Source organism: Salmo trutta, chromosome 18, assembly GCF_901001165.1.
Source record: "Salmo trutta chromosome 18, fSalTru1.1, whole genome shotgun sequence".
Classification (NCBI taxonomy): Eukaryota; Metazoa; Chordata; class Actinopteri; order Salmoniformes; family Salmonidae; genus Salmo; species Salmo trutta.
This window is the reverse complement of record NC_042974.1, coordinates 8,411,942-8,435,713: the sequence shown is the minus strand read 5'-3', so window position 1 is coordinate 8,435,713 and position 23,772 is coordinate 8,411,942. Positions and strand designations below refer to the sequence as shown.

The 23,772-nt window shown below is 42.5% G+C and overlaps 1 protein-coding gene across 17 annotated transcripts in view; it reads right to left on the bottom strand.

Annotated features, from left to right (window-relative positions):
* Window positions 1-23,772, bottom strand: part of LOC115152808 (neurexin-1a) — a 758,004-nt gene that overhangs the window by 340,949 nt on the left and 393,283 nt on the right. The window lies entirely within an intron of this gene.

Below are 23,772 nucleotides of genomic sequence, written 5' to 3'. Positions count from 1 at the left end.
TTACCCTGACGAAACCCAATACCCTGACGAAACCCAATACCCTGATGAAACCCAATACCCTGATGAAACCCATTACCCTGACGAAACCCATTACCCTGACGAAACCCAATACCCTGACGAAACCCATTACCCTGACGAAACCCAATACCCTGACGAAACCCAATACCCTGACGAAACCCAATACCCTGACGAAACGGAATACCCTGACGAAACCCATTACCCTGACGAAACCCATTACCCTGACGAAACCCAATACCCTGACGAAACCCATTACCCTGACGAAACCCATTACCCTGACGAAACCCAATACCCTGATGAAACCCATTACCCTGACGAAACCCAATACCCTGACGAAACCCATTACCCTGACGAAACCCAATACCCTAATGAAATCCATTACCCTGACGAAACCCAATACCCTGACGAAACCCATTACCCTGACGAAACCCATTAACCTGACGAAACCTATTACCCTGACGAAACCCATTACCCTGACGAAACCCAATACCCTGACGAAACCTATTACCCTGACGAAACCCATTACCCTGACGAAACCCAATACCCTGACGAAACCCATTACCCTGACGAAACCCATTACCCTGACGAAACCCATTACCCTGACGAAACCCAATACCCTGACGAAACCCATTACCCTGATGAAACACAGTAACCTCACAAAACCCATTACCCTGACGAAACCCATTACCCTGACGAAACCCAATACCCTGACGAAACCCAATACCCTGATGAAACCCAATACCCTGATGAAACCCATTACCCTGACGAAACCCAATACCCTGACGAAACCCATTACCCTGACGAAACCCATTACCCTGACGAAACCTATTACCCTGACGAAACCCATTACCCTGACGAAACCCAATACCCTGATGAAACCTATTACCCTGACGAAACCCATTACCCGGACGAAACCCAATACCCTGACGAAACCCAATACCCTGATGAAACCCATTACCCTGACGAAACCCATTACCCTGACAAAACCCATTACCCTGACGAAACCTATTACCCTGACGAAACCCATTACCCTGACGAAACCCAATACCCTGACGAAACCTATTACCCTGACGAAACCCATTACCCGGATGAAACCCAATACCCTGACGAAACCCAATACCCTGACGAAACCCATTACCCTGACGAAACCCATTACCCTGACAAAACCCATTACCCTGACGAAACCCAATACCCTGACGAAACCCATTACCCTGACGAAACCCATTACCCTGACGAAACCCAATACCCTGACGAAACCCATTACCCTGATGAAACACAGTAACCTGACAAAAGCCATTACCCTGACGAAACCCATTACCCTGACGAAACCCAATACCCTGACGAAACCCAATACCCTGACGAAACCCATTACCCTGACGAAACACAGTAACCTGATGAAACACAGTAACCTGATGAAACACAGTAACCTGATGAAACACAGTAACCTGACGAAACACAATAACCTGATGAAACAGAGTAACATGATGAAACACAGTAACCTGATGAAACACAGTAACCTGATGAAACAGAGTAACATGATGAAACACAGTAACCTGATGAAACACAGTAACCTGATGAAACACAGTAACCTGATGAAACAGAGTAACATGATGAAACACAGTAACCTGATGAAACACAGTAACCTGATGAAACACAGTAACCTGATGAAACACAGTAACCTGATGAAACACAGTAACCTGATGAAACAGAGTAACATGATGAAACACAGTAACCTGATGAAACACAGTAACCTGATGAAACAGAGTACCCTGATGTAACACAGTACCCTGATGAAATGCATTAACCTAAAGAAACACATTTAGACTTGTCTGATGTATGTACAAGCAAGAGGGTGCAATGCTATTGTATTCATGGTCGCGTCGGCTGTTAGTGCTTATATGAACATTGGTTTGATATATTATTTCCCCATTATAAGTAATATTACATTAAACTAGCTCTCAGTATGACAATGTGATGATATTCCCTCTGCAATGTTTTCCAGTGTTAGACAGTACCTCAATAAAGTGTTTCATTTGTTACAATTAGCTGTCCGTTTGATAAACCCCTCTCCCTTTTCATCCCTGCACTAATAATTTCCACTTGTTATATAATAACATGAAAACTGTCTTCAGAACATGTCTAGATGCTGCGCTAGAGTTTAAAGTAGGGAGGGGGGACATAAAGAAAGAGAGTGTGAGAGAGAGAGAGAGAAGGAGATAGTGAGAGAGATATAGTGAGATAGAGAGAGAGATAAAGAGAGAGAGAGAGCACAGGGAGAAAGAAGTAGCGGGGGTAGTAATGCTGTGTTCTGCATAAATAATGTGGGATGATATTTTCAGCTCGTTATGTTTATTGCATGTAATAGCTACAGTTGAAGTCGGAAGTTTACATACACTTAGGTTGGAGTCATTAAAACTCGTTTTTCAACCACTCCACAAATTTCTTGTTAATAAACTATAGTTTCGGCAAGTCGGTTAGGACATCTACTTTGTGCATGACACCAGTAACTTTTCCAACAATTGTTTACAGACAGATTATTTCACTTATAATTAATTCACTGTACCACAATTCCAGTGGGTCAGAAGTTTACATACACGAAGTTGACTGTGTCTTTAAACAGCTTGGACAATTCCAGAAAATGATGTCATGGCTTTAGAAGCTTCTGATAGGCTATTTGACACTATTTGAGTAAATTGGAGGTGTACCTATGGATGTATTTCAAGGCATACCTTCAAACTCATTCTCTCTTTGCTTGGCATCATGGGAAAATCAAAAGAAATCAGCCAAGAACTCAGAAAAAACATTGAAGACCTCCACAAGTCTGGTTCATCCTTGGGAGCAATTTCCAAATGCCTGAAGGTACCACGTTCATCTGTACAAACAATAGTACTCAAGTATAAACACCATGGGAACAAGCAGCCTTCATTCTGCTCAGGAAGGAGACGTGTTCTGTCTCCTAGAGATGAACATACTTTGGTGCGAAAAGTGCAAATCAATCCCAGAACAACAGCAAAGGACCTTGTGAAGATGCTGGAGAAAACGGGTACAAAAGTATGTGTATCCACAGTAAAATGAGTCCTATACCGCTCAGGAAGGAAAAAGCCACTGCTCCAAAACCGCCATAAAAAAAGCCAGACTATGGTTTGCAACTGCACATGGGGACAAGATCGTACTTTTTGGAGAAATGTCCTCTGGTCTGATGAAACACAAATAGAACTGTTTGGCCATAATGACCTTCGTTATATTTGTAGGAAAAAGGAGGGAGGCTTGCAAACCGAATAACACCATCCCAACCGTGACGCACAGGTGTGGCAGCATCATGTTGTGGGGGTGTTTTGCTGCAGGAGGGACTGGTGTATTTCACAAAATAGATGGCATCATGTGGAAGTAAAATTATGTGGATATATTGAAGCAACATCTCAAGACATCAGTCAGGAAGTTAAAGCTTGGTCGCCAATGGGTCTTGCAAATGATCAAAGACCCCAAGCATACTTACAAAGTTGTGGCAAAATGGCTTAAGGACAACAAAGTCATGGTATTGGAGTGGCTATCACAAAGGGGACCTCAATCCTATAGAACATTTGTGGGCAGAACTGAAAAAGCGTGTGCGAGCAAGGAGGCCTGCAAACCTGACTCAGTTACACCAGCTCTGTCAGGAGGAATGGGCCAAAATTCACCCAACTTATTGTGGGAAGCTTGTGGAAGGCTTCTCAAAGTGTTTGACACAAGTTAAACAATTTAAAGGTAATGCTACCAAATACTAATTGAGTGTATGTAAACTTCTGACCCACTGGGAATGCGATGAAAGAAATAAATGCTGAAATAAATCATTCTCTCTAATATTATTCTGACATTTCACATTCTTAAAATAAAGTGGTGATCCTAACTGACCTAAGACAGGGAATTTTTACTCGGATTAAATGTTAGGATTTGTGAAAAACTGAGTTTAAATGTATTTGGCTAAGGTTTATGTAAACTTCCGACTTCAACTGTATCTGTGTGTAGATAGGGTGGTGGATGATTTGAACAGGAGTGAGAGAGGAAGAGAGGGAGATAGCTTTGGCAATGTAAACATATGTTTCCCATGCCAATAAAACCTTTGAAAAATAATTGCGAGAGAGACTGAGACAGAGACAGAGACAGGGACAAGGACAGAGACAGGGACAGAGACAGGGACATGGACAATGATCTACAGCACTTATACAATAGGGATCCATAATAAATACAAATATCCCAATCTGCCTTGGACCCACTAGTCTATATTCTATAGTATATATATATATATATATATATATATATATATATATATATATAGATCCAGAGTCCAAGTCACTCACTCACTCACTCACTCACTCACTCACTCACTCACTCACTCACTCACTCACTCACTCACTCACTCATTCAGTCACCAAATCAGTCACTAAATCAGTGCTGCTTAGAGTAGCAGATAATACACTCTTAGAAGAAAAAAAGGTTCCAAAATAGTTATTTGGCTGTCCCCATTGGATAACCCTTTTTGATTCCAGGTAGAACCATTTTGGGTTCCAGGTAGAACCCTTTCATTTCCACATAGAACCTTTGGGTTCAATGTAGAACAATCTGTGTTAGAGATTCTACATGTAACTCAGAAGGGTTCTACCTGGAACCATGAAGGGTTCTTCAAAGAGTTATCCTATGGGGACATTTGTGGCTGTACTGTGTCTGTATGACTGTGTCTGTGTCTGTGTCTGTATGACTGTGCCTGCATGACTGTGCCTGTGTCTGTGTGACTGTGTCTGTATGACTAGTCAATTTACACACAGCACTGACACACACACTTACCCCACTAGACATGCCACAAAGTGTCTTTTCACAGCTCCCAGGTCCAGAACAAATTCAAGGAAACGTACAGTATTATAAATGAGTGTATGGAAGTCCCATCCATCTCATTTAGATCAAGCGAACAGCAAACCTGGTTTCAAAAAACAAATAAAGCAACACTTGACGGCACAACGTCTCTCCCCATGTGACCTACTTGTTGTCTGTATGTACTGACATGTACAGTCTGTGTAACTGATAGATGCACACACACACACACACACACACACACACACACACACACACACACACACACACACACACACACACACACACACACACACACACACACACACACACACACTACGTTTTTATATATATGTAAATTGTAATGTATTTTGTCTGTAATGTATTTTTGGTTATGTGTAGGATCCCAGTAAGACTGTCGTCATCGGCTTAAGCTAATGGGGATCCTAATCAAATCGCATAAAACAATTGTATGATGGTGTCTGTATGACAGACTTTGAGCACAATGTATCATGCACAGCCCTGTATGGAGATGTATAAAGCCCTGTATGGAGATATATAAAGCCCTGTATGGAGATGTACAAAGCCATGTATAAAGCCCTGTATGGATATGTACAAAGCCATGTAAGGATATGTAAAAAGCCCTGTAAGGATATGCCCATGAACAATGCATACAATCATAGTGGGCTAAGCCAATATGACAGCTTGGTAGACAAAGGGAAGGGGGTGTGGACTGAGAAAGAGTGGTGAAAGACACATGGATTCATTACACATGGTCTAAAATTATATTACTTGAAATGCTAATCCTTTGCCCATGAACGGCCGCTCATTTCACAATATTTAGATGTAAACCTGACAGCTGGGAAATGTACACTTTAAGAGATATCGTTATGTGTGTTTCCTGCACTTCATAAGATCACCAAATGAAACACCCTCGACATGACTGTCCCTTAAGTGTCCATGGACTATTCCCACATTCTCAAAAGTAGCAATATTGTTTCATTCTCCATTTTGGGGATGGAGGACTTCAGCCAAGTGAAGTCCTTTGTTCTCTCTCTGTGCTCTCTCCCTCTCTTTCTGCATGACCAGGGAGAAAGAGTCTCTGCCAGGAATTTTTGACCTGAGTTAACAAAACCTGGGTGTAGGAGAGAGAGTGAGAGAGGGGAAGCAACGATTTACACCCAGAAAGGGCCACGTCATGACATTGCACTGTGTGTATTTATGTATACATGTACACTACCATTCAAAAGCATCCTGGAGTCGCCTCTTCACTGTTGATGTTGAGACTGATGTTTTGCGGGTACTATTTAATGAAGCTGCCAGTTGAGGACTTGTGAGGTGTGTGTTTCTCAAACTAGACACTCTAATGTACTTGTCCTCTAGCTCAGTTGTGCACCGGGGCCTCCCACTCCTCTATCTATTCTGGTTAGAGCCAGTTTGCGCTGTTCTGTGAAGGGAGTAGTACACAGCATTGTATGAGATCTTCAGTTTCTTGGCAATTTCTCGCATGTAATAGCCTTCATTTCTTAGAACAATAATAGACTGACGAGTTTCAGAAGAAAGGTCTTTGTTTCTGGTCCTTTTGAGCCTGTAGTCGAGCCCACAAATGCTGATGCTACAGATACTCAACTAGTCTAAAGAAGGCCAGTGTTATTGCTTCTCTAATAAGAACAACAGTTTTCAGCTGTGCTAACATAATTGCAAAAGGGTTTTCTAATGATCAATTAGCCTTTTAAAAGGATACACTTGGATTAGCTAACACAACGTGCCATTGGATCACAGGAGTGATGGTTGCTGATGATGGGCCTCTGTACACCTATGTAGATTTTCCATAACAAATCTGCCATTTCCAGCTACAATAGTAATTTACAAAATGAACAATGTCTACATTGTATTTCTGATCAATTTTATGTTATTTTAATGGAGAAAAAAATGGGCTTTTCTTTCAAAGACAAGGACATTTATACGTTTTGAATGGTAGTGTATGTATGTGTGAGTCTTTCGGAGGTGTTGGGTAAAAGCAGAAGTTGCACTTTGGTTAGACCTTTTGGTTAGACCTTGTGTGAATTTACCAATAAAGTGATATTTTAACCATAATCTTGCTGTAATAGGTTGAGGTGCTCGATTGATTATGCACTCTCTGCATTTGTATATCTTTAGATACATGTATATTTCTAAACACAACCTTATGTTTTAGTGTGTGTGTGTGTGTGTGTGTGTGTGTGTGTGTGTGTGTGTGTGTGTGTGTGTGTGTGTGTGTGTGTGTGTGTGTGTGTGCAATGTGAATACACTCATTAGTCGGGAAGGGGAATTGAAGTGAATACTCTAGAAGCACTTAGAATGCTTTCCTCATGTCTTTTGGCACAATGCCATCTGAAAGCTAGGTCAAGCGTTCAATACAGACACACACACTGACTGAAGCCCAAATATGTCTTAACCAATAGATGCTTTGGTCTCTACTACAGAGGGGTCTCTACTAGAGACACTGTTTATTCCATTTCCCCACCCCCCCGGGTGTACCCTCACTGACAGGAGGCTGTTTATTCCATTTCCCCACCCCCCCGGGTGTCCCCTCACTGACAGGAGGCTGTTTATTCCATGTTTATTCCATCATCCCCCCAGTATGTAAAATGTCAACCACTACTCAACCACATCATACATTTTGTTTCGAAATACCGAACCAATAATACAGTAGTGGCCCCAGGCAATACAGATAGAGAACTAGCTTACAATAGGTAGCCTTGATTTGGAATCATGGGGAGTAGGTAGTGGGCCCAAGACGAAAAACATGAAGTTGATCCCTGTCGAGGGAGGAGCAGGTTTTTTGGATATGATAGTAAAACATTCTTATGATGACTATAACATTTGTTGGCACCTTCAATTTGTGCACATTTTCTCACACAAAGTATATTTCAACACTCTTGTCTTCTCAGGCAACTTTGTCAAACTACTAAACTTGGAACCAATCAGAACTCCCGTACATAACCCTTGTGATGAAGGCAGCCAATGACCTGCTTCTATTTTCAATGTAAACACAGCTTCCTGTGAAAACGGGAGCTGCTGTCTGATGAAGAGGAACATATATAGTTTGCTCCCCAAGACTGAAACAAGATAAATATCTGTTTTCGAGTGCACTTGAAATATGCAACATGTCATTTAAATTGTCTTGATCATAGGAAGAGGTAACTCTGTTAACCATTTAGCCAATTTATTGAAAGCTAGCCAATGTTACAGTTTGACTAGCCTAGCCAGCAACTGTCAATTTGAGTTACATTAGCAATTTCTCTGTCAGTGAACACACATTTTAAATCATATTTTGGCATGATTATACTGTATGTCTCATTTCAAGTAAATAGCTCCAGGCTGAAAGAAACATCCAATCGTATACTTTGCATTCAATCATTTTTTTTCTCCATCAGAACAGCCTCAATTCGTTGGGGCATGGATTCTGCAAGGTGTCAAAAGCGTTCCACAGGGATGCTGGCCCATGTTGACTACAATGCTTACCACAGTTGTGTCAAGTTGGCTGGATGTCCTGTGGGTGGTGGACCATTCTTGATACACATAGGAAACTGCTAAGCGTGAAAACCCAGCAGGGTTGCAGTTCTTGACACAATCAAACTGATGAGCCTGGCTCCTACTACCGTAACCCGTTCAAAGGCACTTGCATCTTTTGTCTGGCTCATTCATCCTCTGAATGGCACACTTACACAATCCATGTCTCAATTTTCTCAAGGCTTCAAAATCCTTATTTAACCTGTCGCCCCCCCATCATCTACACTAATTGGAGTTTAATAGGTGCCATCAATGAGGGATCATAGCTTTCACCTAGATTCACCTGGTCAGTCTGTGTAATGGACTGTTCCTAATGTTTTGTACACTCAGTGTTTAACATACCTTGCAATACAATATTCTCTAAAACAGTTGTACAATGTGCTCTGCAATAAGATAACCAGAGTTTGATTTCTAAACCACATTAGTTCTCAAATAGCAGCTGCTCAATACCATGGTGGACATGCATAATGTTGAATGCATTGGACTATAAAGTATGGAGAATGATAAAGATTTTGTAGGATTGTAGAAAAAGCTGTTTGGAAATGAATGTTTGAGTTTCAAATGCTAAATGTTTAGTACATGTGAGTATATTTGGGTGGTTTAAATTATTAACTTTCCTACTAACCTTCTAAAAGCAGATGGTGCCAAAAGCTATCCAATCCATTCATTGTTCTACTAACTATGAGAGACATGTTTTCCAGAATGTACATTTCATGCATATACATTCGAACTAACAACACCATCGCAAAAGTGTTTCACCATTTATTGAGTACGGAGTCAAATTGTAAATGTTTCTCAGGCAGTATTTGAAGCATCTAAATATACTTTAGTGTAACCTACCAATCAATGTATATCAAGTGCCATCGAGGGTACAATCTTACCATGTTGCAGAAATAAGAGCTTTCCCATCTATGCCAAAATCCTGGGCCTCTTAAGTAGACTGTAGAACTGTCATCATCACATGCTTCAGTATTACCCCTTCTCGCTAGGAGCATTTGTGTTCCCACCTTGGTCAACAATGTGAAAGGATCCCACCCTGGTTACCAATGTAGCTGACCAATGTAGAGAGAGCCAAGCACCTTAGCAGAATGCAATATAAAGTGTGTGTGGTCCATAGACCATTTATGTTAAAAACTTGGTTGATCTCTGGAAGCAGGACACAGGAGAGCTGAATAGATCATGTGAGGCAAACGTGAGAGACAAGAATGAATCAAATAAATCATCACAGCAAACAACAAATATGAACATCCTGACAGTCTGAAGCAGGGTGCTCTGCAATCATCCTGCTATTGACAGGGATAATGAGCCATTTCTTATTTGTCAGTATGAAATTAGAGGGACCTGCCTTGATGACTGTTTCAGATTTATACTATTTGTTCTCTAGATTTTTGTAGTCTTCAAATTATTACTTTGAATAAAACACTTCTTGTCCCAGAATGACATGCTAGCTAGTGCTAAAGCTATCTGCTCCTGATAGCTAACAACAGATCTACTCTTTGTAACTACTGTAGTTAGCTACATTACTAGTTAACGTTTGGTTACAAATTAATAAAAAAATACTTTACCTGATAGAAGATGGTCGGACTGAGATCTCTCTCGAGATGTCACCTGCTGTCAACTACCTTAGATATGGATAATGGGATTGGCAGACATGATCAGCAGAGATAGTACCATGGATAGTAACACTTACTTTTATGTTCGCTAGCTGGACTGGACAGGCAAACCCTGCTGAGTCCCAAAACTGTTTTTGCCAACAAACAGAAATGTGGTCAGAAGAAATAATTATGTACATTAAGTAAAAACTAGCTCTTCTTATGACAGAGATCGATGATCTCGAAAACTAAAGCAGATAGCTAAAGCCCAAATGCTAGAGAGGGGTTCAGACGATAGACATCCTTAGCTAGTTAGCTTGCTACGTTTGTTTTTGGGAAGTCACATAGTTCGTTAAAGAAAGTCTGTGTGCAATCTAAGTGTCACATGATCTGTCACATGATCTCAGTATATATATACCTGTTCTGAAAGGCCCCAGAGTCTGGAACACCACTAGCAAGGGGCACCACCAAGCAAGTAGCACTATGAAGTCTAAGGAGCTCTCCAAACAGGTCAGGGACAAAGTTGTGGAGAAGTACAGAACAAGGTTGGGTTATGATATTTTTTTTTTACTTTGAACATCCCACGGGGCACCATTAAATCCATTATAAAAAAATTGAAAGAATATGGCACCAGAACAAACCTGCCAAGAGAGGGCCGCCCACCAAAACTCATGGACCAGGCAAGGAGGGCATTAATCAGAGGCAACAAAGAGACCAAAGATAACCCTGAAGGAGCTGCAAAGCTCCACAGCGGAGATTGGAGTATCTGTCCATAGGACCACTTTAAGCCGTACACTCCACAAAGCTGGGCTTTACGGAAGAGTGGCCAGAAAGAAGCCATTGCTTAAAGAAAAAAATAAGCAAACATGTTTGGTGTTCGCCAAAAGGCATGTGGGAAACTCCCCAAACATATGAAAGAAGGTACGCTGGTCAGATGAAACTAAAATTGAGCTTTTTGGCCATCAAGGAAAACGCTATGTCTGTGGCAAACCCAACACCTCTCATCAACTTCAGAACACCATAAGCATGCTGCTAAATCAACACTTGAGTGCTTTAATGGGAAACACGTAAATGTCTTGGAATGGCCTAGTCAAAGCCCAGACATCAATCCAATTGAGAATCTGTGGTATGATTGCTGTACACCAGCGGAACCCATCCAACTTGAAGGAGCTGGAGCAGTTTTGCCTTGAAGAATGGACAAAAATCCTAGTGGCTAGATGTGCCAAGCTTATAGAGACATACCCCAAGAGACTTGCAGCTGTAATTGCTGCAAAAGGTGGTTCTACAAAGTATTGACTTTTGGGGGGGTGAATAGTTATGCATGCTCAAGTTTTCAGTTTTTTTTGTCTTATTTCCTGTTTGTTTCACAATAAAACATTTTTTGCAAGTGGTAGACGTGTAAATCAAATGATACAACCCCCCAAAAATATATTTTAATTCCAGATTGTAAGGCAACAAAATAGGAAAAATGCCAAGGGGGTGAATATTTTCGCAAGCCACTGTAATTGTGTTCTTGCTTGCCGATTTACTCAGCTACAATAGCTAGCTTGCTAACGTTAAATTGTTTGCTAAGCTAACAACATTGACTAACATTATATGTACATTAAGAGGAGAAAGAATCCCCTTTATTGAATGTCAAGAGCTGTTGGCTTAATCTGTGTCCGTCTCTGTGTGTCTGTCTGTCTGTACTCCCATAAATATTTGACAAGCATATATTAAATAAACTATAGCAGTATTATAAAGGGACTGTACTGTTTGCTGCATCTTCCACATGCTATTTCACTACGATGCTCATTCTCTGATGAAATTGTTTTTTAAACCAAGCCAATGGTTTTGACAGGAAGATAACGCATGAAAATAGAGTATCACATAATGTCACGAATGGTGGCAGACAACACAGACTGATTAGATTGGAGAGAGATGGAGGGTTGTGGAGGGTAGTGGAGGGGAGTGGAGGGTAGTGTTGCGGAGGGGATTGGAGGGGAGTGGAGGGGGCGTGAAGGGGGAGTGGAGCGGAGTGGAGCGGAGTGGAGTGGAGGGTAGTGGAGGGAAGTGGAGGGGATTGGAAGGGGAGTGGAAGGGGATTGGAAGGGGAGTGGAGGGGGAGTGGAGGGGATTAGAAGGGGAGTGGAGGGGATTGGAGGGGAGTGGAGGGGAGTGGAGGGGATCGGAGGGGAGTGGAGGGCATTGGAAGGGGATTGGAGGGGAGTGGAGTGGAGGGTACTGGAGTGGAATGGAGGAGATTGGAAGGGGAGTAGAGGGGATTGGAGGGTAGTGGAGGGGAGTGGAAGGGGAGTGGAGGGTAGTGGAAAGGGAGTGAAGGGGATTGAAAGGGGAGTGGAGGTGATTTTCCCCCAGGGCAGAGACAAGAGAATGGAGAGAGAGTTAACCCACACAATACATTCACCACTGTTAATAAAATATTGACATGCACTAATGGCCTTAGCTCTGAGACTGACTGGGCAGTGTGGCAGGGGCTGCTGGTGTTTGTATGTCTGTGTGTTAGAGGGGTAGGGGCAGCGAAGGCAAGGCAGAGATCGAGTGGAGGGTCTGGCCGTACCCACCGCTCTAGCCCCTTCACGACCCACTTTAGACTGAACAGCTTAACACACACACCGTCCTATTTGTCTGTATCTATTAAGCTCAGACGTTTGACCACTGCAACGCTTAACCACTTCATAAGGACTAGACACGGAAGCTTGAAAGACCCATACAGACACACACATCAATACACGCATGCACACACAGACAACACACACACACACATCAGCCTTTAAACAATGCCAGTACAATAATACTAGCCTTTCACCAAACCCCTGTGAACATCTTCTTGTGAACGTCCTCCTGTGAACATCCTCTTGTGAACGTCCTCCTGTGAACACCCTGCTGTGAACATCCTCCTGTGAACGTCCTCCTGTGAACACCCTGCTGTGAACATCCTCTTGTGAACGTCCTCCTGTGAACACCCTGCTGTGAACATCCTCCTGTGAACGTCCTCCTGTAAACACCCTGCTGTGAACATCCTCCTGTGAACATCCTCTTGTGAACGTCCTCCTGTGAACACCCTGCTATGAACATCCTCCTGTGAACATCCTCTTGTGAACGTCCTCCTGTGAACACCCTGCTGTGAACATCCTCCTGTGAACGTCCTCCTGTGAACACCCTGCTGTGAACATCCTCCTGTGAACATCCTCTTGTGAACATCCTCTTTTCCGTTAAATTCAAATTCTGTACTAATCAGTTACACAGTAGTAAAGAAGAACATAGGAGTTTGGTACAGGGTTCAACATCCTGGTTAGAAAATGGCTTCTCTTTGGGTCTATTTTTTTCTGCTTAGATCATGCTTCTCTGGATAATATGGTGACGTGTGATAGGGATAGGAACACCTTGGATAAAGCCATTCTCTTCTAAATGACAGAGGAGAGAGTTTCATTGAAATTGTTCTTCCCTTGGAGAGACTTTAAGTCATTACATTCAATCTCCCACCAACAATACACAGCATCTGAAACCAGGGCTCACACTAGTTTTACTTAGGAGCCATTTCAATCACCAGGTTGTCCAACTAGGGATTCCAGGCAAGGGAGAACAGAAGGAGAGAGGATTAGATCCCAAATGATACCTTATTCCCTATATAGTTCACTACTTTTGACTAGAGCCCTATGGGGCCTGGTCAAAATTAGTGCACTAAAAAGGACATATGGTTTCATTTGGGAAGCATCCAAAGAGGCGTAACTATATCACTCTTCTTTCTCTTGTTCTTCCTCTAATGTCCTCAGCAGGTACAGGCTGATGTGCAGGCTGACGGGCACCCTAGTACCTACATAGTGCTCTACATATGGAACAAGGTGCCATTTGGGATGCATTGTTCTCGTTGTTGCTGTCCACTTCCGCCTCAGTGGAAGGAACGGCAAGCCATTTCACTCTGGCCTGACCTCTATCTCCAGTCTGCTGGGGTGACTCTAATGATGGGCTCTGATTGTGTGCTTGGATGTCAGTGTGTGAGTGTTCTCTGAGTGTGCTCGGAGGGAGGCTCTGAGTGTGCCAGCCAACCAGCCAGCCCTCCCGACCAATCTTCAGTTTTTGTTCGCTGAGTTACTTCTCTATGGTAAAACCTGGTGGGTTTGAATTTGAACCTATCAACCAAAACCTCAAGCAGGCTGCCCCTCTGGAAACCCAGACAGTGAAATGTACACGTTCTGTCCACAACATGTGTCCACCAGCATGATAACCTATTTCGTGTGTCAGACTGAACAAAGGCTATTATGATACATATGTTGTTTGGTTTCATATTGAACAAAGACCAAAGCAAGGTGACACTAGTGTTTAAGTTATGAAAAGTCTGGTTATGGACACATATGTTTCTTTCCTTTCTAAATAACCCAGTCAATGTTAGTGACATCATCCTTCAACCTTCTGTTACTGAATATGTCCAGTCTGGAAGATGGGGACCATCATGGATACAGGGGAGAGTGAGAGGTGTTAGAGAGAGGCTTTCTCTTTGCCCCCAAGCACCCCAAAGACTGGACCAGACCCCTAAAGGAGTAGCTACCCCCTGGGCCAGACCGCCAAAGGAGTAGCTACCCCCTGGGCCAGACCCCCAAAGGAGTAGCTATCCCCTGGGCCAGACCCCCAATGGAGTAGCTACCCCCTAGGCCAGACCCCCAAAGGAGTAGCTATCCCCTGGGCCAGACCCCCAAAGGAGTAGCTATCCCCTGGGCCAGACCCCCAATGGAGTAGCTACCCCCTAGGCCAGACCCCCAAAGGAGTAGCTATCCCCTGGGCCCGACCCCCAAAGGAGAAGGTACCCCCTGGGCCAGACCCCCAAAGGAGAAGGTTCCCCCCTGGGCCAGACCCCCAATGGAGTAGGTACCCCCTGGGCATTGGGTCCCTCTCAATTCACACTACAGCGCTGGTTAAAGCGAAACAATGATCATTGGTTGTATCCTTAATGACACCCTATTCCCTAAATGGTCCCTATGGTCCCTTGTCAAAGTAGTGCACTATATAATTCATTGGATGCCATTTGGGACACAACCACTGTGGCATGGGGCTAAATTCCCATTTCTGATAGTGAGATGGTGCAATCACCATCAGATAGTACACTATCTCTCTCCCATCCCATGCTTTATGATTGACAGGTGATCCATGCATTGTGTGTGTGTGTGTGTGTGTGTGTGTGTGTGTGTGTGTGTGTGTGTGTGTGTGTGTGTGTGTGTGTGTGTGTGTGTTTGTGTAGCATCATACCGTACGATTCAGGATTGTGATTGGGGATGGGGACCAGGGACTGTGAAATAGAGTTTCTCTCCGTCTTGAGGAGGCAGGGTACGGCCGGGTGACCATGACGACTCGCCAGAGAAAGCTCCGAAATAGTGTCTATCGGTGCATGTGACTCGCTCTCCTCGGATGCATCCCAAATGGCATCCTATTCCCAATACAGTCCACTACTTTAACCAGAGTCCTGTGGGATACCCTGTGGGTTCTGGTAAAAAAAATGAGTGCACTAAATAGGGAATAGGATACCATTTGGGACGTTATCTCCTCTTCCTCAGAGACGTATTGGTTTCATTGTAAAATGGCTGCTGTGCATCTCAGCTAGCTAATGCATTTGGTAAAAATGTTGTTCCCTACTCATTCACTCCTTATTTCGCTCTTGAGATGCTTGAAATCATCTCTCTCTCTCTTTCTCGCTCAATTCAATTCAAGTGGCTTTATTGGCTTGGGAACATTTGTTTACATTGCCAAGCAAGTGAAATGGATAAACACAAGTGATCCCCCATGATAAACTATGAAGGAAAAGGCATTGTTTTCACTTCACTCTATACTCTTAAATGAAAAACTGCTTTTTAAAGTTACAGTATCACCTCCATTGCATGCAGAAATTCTCACACACACAAACTGATTAGTCACTTTCTGATGTTGTGTGTGTGGGAATTAATTTTTTTAACCTTTATTTAACTAGGCAACAAATTCTTATTTTCAATGACGGCCTAGGAACAGTGACCTTGTTCAGGGGTAGATTTGTTCAGGGGTAGATTTGTACCTTGTCAGCTCGGGCATTCGAACTTGCAACCTTTCGGTTACTAGTCTAACCACTAGGCTACCCTGCCGCCCTATGGAAACAGATTGGTGTCTGTTTCTGTATGTTGGTGTGTGCGTGTCTGTGTGCCAGCCAGGCCCAGAGAGAGAGAGCTAATTTACTGCTGTGAGAAGAAATAAACCAGACCTGTTCTCACTAACTTCCTGTGAATAAACCTGCCACCCCGCTGGCTACAGGACGTGCATTATGCCCCAGATAAAGGCCTCTACCACTGCCACACCATAACACACACATCTCGCTGAATGATGAATATGGATATTCCTCTCCTTTATCCCTCTACTTTGTTCCTTTTCCTCTCCTTTAAATGAACAGAACAGGTGTTCACCTGGAGTTAGCTTGGCCTTCATAGATAGATATACAGTATACTGTATATCTAAACATCTCCTTATTCACAACCCTTCCATACAGTATAATCCTCCCTTAGACCAAAGACAGGGCTTAGGATGAAGAGGAAGATATGAATGATGAAGAAGGGAGAGGAAAAAGAGAGACAGAGAGTGAATGTATAATGGGTGAAAATGAGCGAACAAGAGAGTAAACACAAGAGATGGACAGTGGTACAGCAGATCGCTTGGAGTAAATGTGAATGAGTCTGGAATGTTTCACATCTCTTCATGTGTTATCATGGCAGTTAGAGGAGGAGCAAAGTAGAGGGACATGCAGTCTCTCTCTCTCTATCTCTCTCTCTCTCTCTCCAACTCATAGCCATTCAGCAGTTTCCTTCATTCTCCACCGCCGATGAAAATAATGACTACCGCACATTCTCCCCTTGTCCCATGTGCATATTTTGCATAGCAAAGTAGGCTATTTGCTTCAATTAATGTAAGCATTCCCACATTCTCCCAGTATTGCTGTCTCATCATTAATAAGAAAACATTCCCCCTTTCTCCTCCTTCTCTCCTCATTGCCCATATCTTTCCTCGTCTCCTCTCACAACATTTAGGAGAGATTAATATTGCAGAACTTCTACGTTCTCAAAGCCCCCCTCCTACTATGTTGCAAGCCTATACTGCTATGTGACTGTGCATGTCTCCCAAATGGCACCCCTTCAACAGATAGTGCACTACTTTTGACCAGAACCATATGGGCTATGTTCAAAAGTAGTGAACTACCTAGGGAATAGGTTGTCATTTGCAACACATCTTGTCTGTTCACACATAATGGCCCACATTAATCATAAATATCATACTATTCAACATGAAGGCATAACAATGTATATACAGTACCAATCAAAAGTTTGGACACACCTACTTATTCAAGGGTTTTTCTATATTTTTACTATTTTCTACATTGTAGAATAATAGTGAGGACGTCAAAACTATGACATAACACATATGGAGTCATGTAGTAACCAAACAAGTGTTAAACAAATAAAATATATTTTAGATTTTAGATTCTTCAAAGTAGACACCCTTTGCCTTGATGACAGCTTCGCACACTCTTGGCATTCTCTCAACCAGCTTCATGAGGTTGTCACCTGGAATGCATTTCAATTAACAGGTGTGCCTTGTTAAATGTTAATTTGTGGAATTTCTTTCCTTCTTAATGCATTTGAGACAATCAGTTGTGTTGTGACAAGTTAGGGGTGGTATACAGAAGATAGACCTATTTGGGAAAAGACAAAGTCAATATTATGGCAAGAACAGCTCAAAAAAGTAAAGACACATGACAGTCCATCATTACTTTAAGACATGAAGGTCAGTCAGAAAGTTTCTTCAAGTGCAGTTGCAAGTGCTATGATGAAACTGGCTCTCATGAGGACCGACACAGGACCGACACAGGAAAGGAAGACCCAGAGTTACATCTGCTAAAGAGGATAAGTTCATTAGAGTTACCAGCCTCAGAAATTGCAGCCCCCAAAAATGCTTCACAGAGTTCCAATAACAGACACATCTCAACATCAACTGTTCAGAGGAGACTGCGTGAATCAGGCCTTCATGGTCAAATTGCTGCAAAGAAACCACTACTAAAGGACACCAATAATAAGAAGAGACTTGCTTGGTCCAAGGAACATGAGCATGGACATTAGACCGGTGGAGTCTAATGCCTTTGTGAAATGCACAGTAGTTGAACAGATGACCTCTAAATATGTGGTTCCCACCGTGAAACATGGAGGAGGAGGTGTGGTGGTGTGGGGGTGCTTTGCTGGTGACACTGTCTGTGATTTATTTAGAATTCGAGGCACACATCCAGCATGGCTACCACAGTACTCTGCAGGGATACGCCATCCCATCTGGTTTGCGCTTAGTGGGACTATCATTTGTGTTTCAACAGGACAATGACCCAACACACCTCCTGGATTTGTAAGTGCTATTTGAGCAATTAGGAGAGTGATGGAGTGCTGCATCAGATGACCTAGCCTCCACAATCACCTGACCTCAACCCAATTGAGATGGTTTGGGATGAGTTGGACCGCAGAGGGAAGGAAAAACAGCCAACAAGTGCTCAGCATATGTGGGAACTCCTTCAAGACTGTTGGAAATGCATTTCTCATGAAGCTGGTTGAGAGAAAAACCCCTCTAGTCGAGTTCCGTGGCCCCACAGAAATAACATTAGCATAATAAAATAATCCCTGTCACGGTTGTCATCTGGAATGGAGGACCAAAACGCAGCAGGAATGTGGATGCTCATCTTGATATTTATTTGAAATCAAAGTGAACACCAAAATAACAAAACAACGAACTCACGAGCAACAAAACAGTCTTGTAAGGCTCACACAGGCAAAACAAGAAACAATCTCCCACAAGCACTAAACCAAACAATTACCCATATATAGGACTCTCAATCAGAGGCAATGAGAAAGCACCTGCCTCCAATTGAGAGTCCAAGCCCCCATTAACCTACACATAGAAATATACCAACCCAGAAAGAACATAGAAGTACAAAACATAGAACATAAACCAAAATCCGGAAATAATAAATCAAACGCCCTACTAAATAAACCACCACCCCGAACCACATAAAACTAATACCCTCTGCCACGTCCTGACCAAACTACAATAACAAATACCCCTTATACTGGTCAGGACGTGACAATCCCCATCAAAATCTCCCAGTTTAAACTAGAGATATCTGTTTTTTTGCATTGGATTCATCTTAGTCCAACACATCTGCCAATGTCACACTTCTGCATCTTCGGTGAAAGGTGGCAGAGCCAGAGCGATGTTTGTCAGACCATGAGACATCCAAAAATCGTTCTTCTCACTAAATCATCTGAATTGTCCAAATGGTTTGGCCTACAAACTAGTAAGACCCCTCTATGGAAAGATGAGACTGAAGTCGGTTCAGCCGATCTGCCAACTTCTGTCTATAGCTTCCAAACAGTTTGGGCTACACGTGAGGTGAGACTGTCACGGACAACAAGATGCCAAGACTATGCAAAGCTGTCATCAAGGCAAAGGGTGACTTCTTTGAAGAATCTCAAATATAAAATCGATTTAGATTTTTTAACACTTTTTGGTTACTACATGATTCAGTATGTGTTATTTCATAGTTTTGATGTCTTCACTATTATTTTACAATGTAGAAAATAGTCAAATTAAATATATATCAGTGGAGGCTCCTTAGAGCAGGAAGGGGAGGACCATCCTCCTCAGTGAATTTCATATATTTTCTTTTATTGTGAAACATTTCAAAAGTTATCCTTTTTAGAAAAAAATATAGTAAATATATGACCACCAAATAATTTATAAAAAACACACTGTTTTGCAATGAAGGTCTACAGTAGCCTCAACAGCACTCTGTAGGGTTGCACCATGGTGTAGCAGGAGGACAGCTAGCTTCCGTCCTCCTCTGTGTACATTGACTTCAATACAAAACCTATGAGGCTCATGGTTCTCACCCCTTTCCATAGACTTACACAGTAATTATGATGACATCCGGAGGATGTCCTCCAAGTTTTGTGCACAGGGGCATTGTCATACTGAAATAGGAAAGGGCCTTTGCCAAACTGTTGCCACAAAGTTGGAAGCACAGAATTGCCTAGAATGTAATTGTATGCTGTAGCATTAAGATTTCCCTTTACTGGAACCAAGGGGCCTAACCTGAACCATGAAAAACAGCCCCAGACCATTATTCCTCCACCAAACTTTACAGTTGGCACTTTGCATTGAGGCAGGTAGCGTTCTCTTGGAATCCGCCAAACCCAGATTAATCCGTTGGACTGTCAGTTGGTGAAGCGTGATTGATCAGTCCAGACAACACGTTTCCACTGCTCCAGAGTCCAATGGCGGCAAGCTTTACAACCCTCCAGCCAACGCTTAGCATTGAGCATGGTGATCTTAGGCTTGTATGCGGCTGCTCGGCCAAGGCAAGCCATTTCATGAAGCTCCCGAAAAACAGTTCTTGTGCTGATGTTGCTTCCAGAGGCAGTTTTGAACTCGGTAGTGAGTGTTGCAAACGAGGACAGATTTTATGCGCTACGTGCTTCAGCACTCAAAGGTCTCAATGGCTTGTGTGGCCTACCACTTTGCGGCTGAGCAACTGTTGCTCCTAGACGTTTCCACTTCACAATAATAGCACTTACAGTTGAGGGGGGCAGCTGTAGTAGGGCAAAAATCGGACAAACTGACTTGTTCGAAAGGTGGCATCCTATGACGGTGCCATGTTTAAAGTCACTGAGCTCTTCGGTAAGGCCATTCTACTGCCAATGTTTGTCTATGGAGATTGCATAGCTGTGTGCTCGATTTTATACATCTGTCTGCAATGGGTGTGGCTGAAATAGCTAGAATCCACATACGTGTGTGTGTATATACTGTATCTAGAACAATAGCTTTCAACTGTAATATCTTGTCAACAAGATATGAAAATGAAATAAATGTAAATGTGTTTATCCAACGCCAGGTCAAGCAAACCATTCACCGATTTACCAATAAGAATACACCAATAACAATGCACCAATAAAAATGCACCAATATCAATGCACATGTCATTGCATTAGTGTATTTTGCTTTGAAATAGCTCTCTTCTGCCCTCTAGTGACAAACAGTATGCATTCCAAATGTCACCCTATTCCAATAGTGCACTTTTGACAAGAGCCCTATGTGCCCTGGTCAAAAGTAGTAGGGAATAGGGTGCCATTTGAGATGCAGTAACAGTCTTTAATATAAGGCTATACAGCTCACTACAGTAGTGTCCATTCAGTCACGCCTCATAATACATGTTATGTCCTGTTGACAGGTTGTTTTTCTGGCAACATCAAACAGATAAGAAGGCAAGGAAAAGATATCACAAACAGCCACCGTCCCATCACCGATAAGGACATGGCCCAGCTCCAAAACTCCCAGGCTCTGAATCCTGTTACATCAAGTGGTCTGGTCCAGAAAGTGTGGTTGAACCTCCAGATATATCTGGGTCAAAGAGGGGAACAGACAACTAAACGTCATTCCTCGTAAAAACAGATGAGAACGTTCTAAGGTATGTTGTTCATAGCCTGTTTGTGTTATTTCTAAGTTGCTCTCGTAATTAGGCTACTGAACAACAATATTATAACAATGCATTCACTCTCTCGGATACGCCACTCTAGCATATAACAAGGCCACAAAGAATCATCTGGACCCAAGGGAGAGGGGCAGGGAGTCCAAGAGGGGATTCATGTTCGCACAGCCAGGGAACCCTCTATGCCCAATGGCATCATCGAGGAAATATCTATCAAAATGCCCTGAGAACGCCCTTGCATTTTATCTCCACCCAAGAAGAGTAGAGTGTATCTGGGACTCGATCAGAGCCGATGGGCATTAACTATCTGGCAGCACTTCTACCCAAGATCTGCAGAGCAGCGGGAACAACTATATACACAAATCACAGCATCAGGACCACAGGACCAGAAACACAGTTTCAAGACCAGAAACTGGCCATACAAAAGGCTGGATTAGAAGCGAGGGAGATTATGTCAGTGAGTGGGCATCGGTGCAAAGGTTCGCTCCATAGCTAATGCCGTCCCTCACTGACAGACAGAAAATGCTGGAGCAACATCCTGGCCGAAAACAAAGACAACACTGCAGCACCATCAACACCCAAAAGGCTGAAGCAAGGCAGCAGAAGTAGTAGCACAGACTCCTACAGATATTTCAACCAATGCACTGCCCAGGCGAATGTACAGATAAATGTGACATACAATAAGTAGCTATAGCTATAGGCTGGGTTTCTGTATAGCACTTTGTGACATCAGCTGATGTAAAAAGGACTTTATAAATCCTTGTGATTGATTGAGCTATGTCAGCTGTGGTGGATAACAACAATAATGTAGGGTTTCATTTATTAAAATCAGATCAAATAAATGTCATGGATTGTCTTTCTTTTGTCTGAACAGTATCGTGACAAGAGAGCACATTTTCTCTGCCAGGCAAAATCACACATCATAAGCTCATTGCTATGGATATATCCAAATAAATCCAACTAGAAAACAACTACTTTGCCGTTATTCTGGCTGCACTTTTGGACGTGACTGTATTTAGCCATAGTTGGCTAGCTAGCAAGCAAAAGATAAGAACGTTGCCAGCCAGTATGGCAATGGAACATTTAAAACGGACAACTGGGTCATGTCCATAAATACAGAACAAAAAGACTGAACGACTGGATTGCGTCCATAAACACAGAATGGGTGCCTAAAAACACCATGCCAATATATCCTCCAAACACCGGCTTCTCGGGTTTAATCGCATTCTCCTTTTGTATTGCCAGAGGCAACACTCATATACAGTGGTATGTATTCATGGATGCAAATAAAAAAAAATCACAGATAAAAAAATAAAAAACATATAAAATAATGTATCTTTTGTCTCTCTGCTTCATAAGATTCGTTCAATTCGCAAGAAGCTGAATATATATTACCGATGAAAGCTTCCGAGCGAGCAAAACAGCGCCCCTCTGTATGTGTAGACCATCTATCTGATGTTGTCTGGTAAAAAGAGTCTACTGTTGCCACCTGTAGCATTGAATACAAGTGAAGCGAGAGAGCATTTGGCCTCCCTTAATATTTTTTTGTATAAAATAATAGCCAATCAGAGTTGAGCAAAACTGAGTGAGCTCAAATGTGAATGGTCAAGGGAAGCCAGTTTGGATTTGGCTTCTCACCAATCACATCACATCAAAAGCCAAAGGTCATTGACCAAAGAAATATTCATTTTTGCATCTCGTTGTGTTGTTATCCTTCGGTGGCTAGCTAGCTAAAACTGTCCCATTCCTAAATTAGTCATGGATGGACAACACATTTTTTCCTGCCTTGGCTTCCCCAGTGATTTTACTCACACACCGCTACTGGTAATATAATAATGAGTTGTCAAATGCAGCATGTACAAGTATAGAACAGTTGTCATGGAATATAATGACTGGAATATAATAACTGGAATATAATAATTGGAATATAATAAGTGCTAATGAGAACAGAGTGGTTCTAAAGGACATCGGTACTAAAGTGACAGGAGAAGAAAAGTGTTCCAATGTCCCAAATGAACTTGTTTGTTGTTGCCGCCATGTCGATGACAACACTTACCTTTAGTCGACTCTTCTGGCATAATGGCCACTCAGTCAAGATACAATTTATATATGCAACTCAGCGTGTGGAACTCAATGTATGAAATGTGGAGTTTATAGCAAGCCTTTAACAAAGGCAAACTAGATGTGTATTTTCTGATGGTTTACAACAAATGGTGACACAAAGGACAAAATGCATTCTTATATACTTGT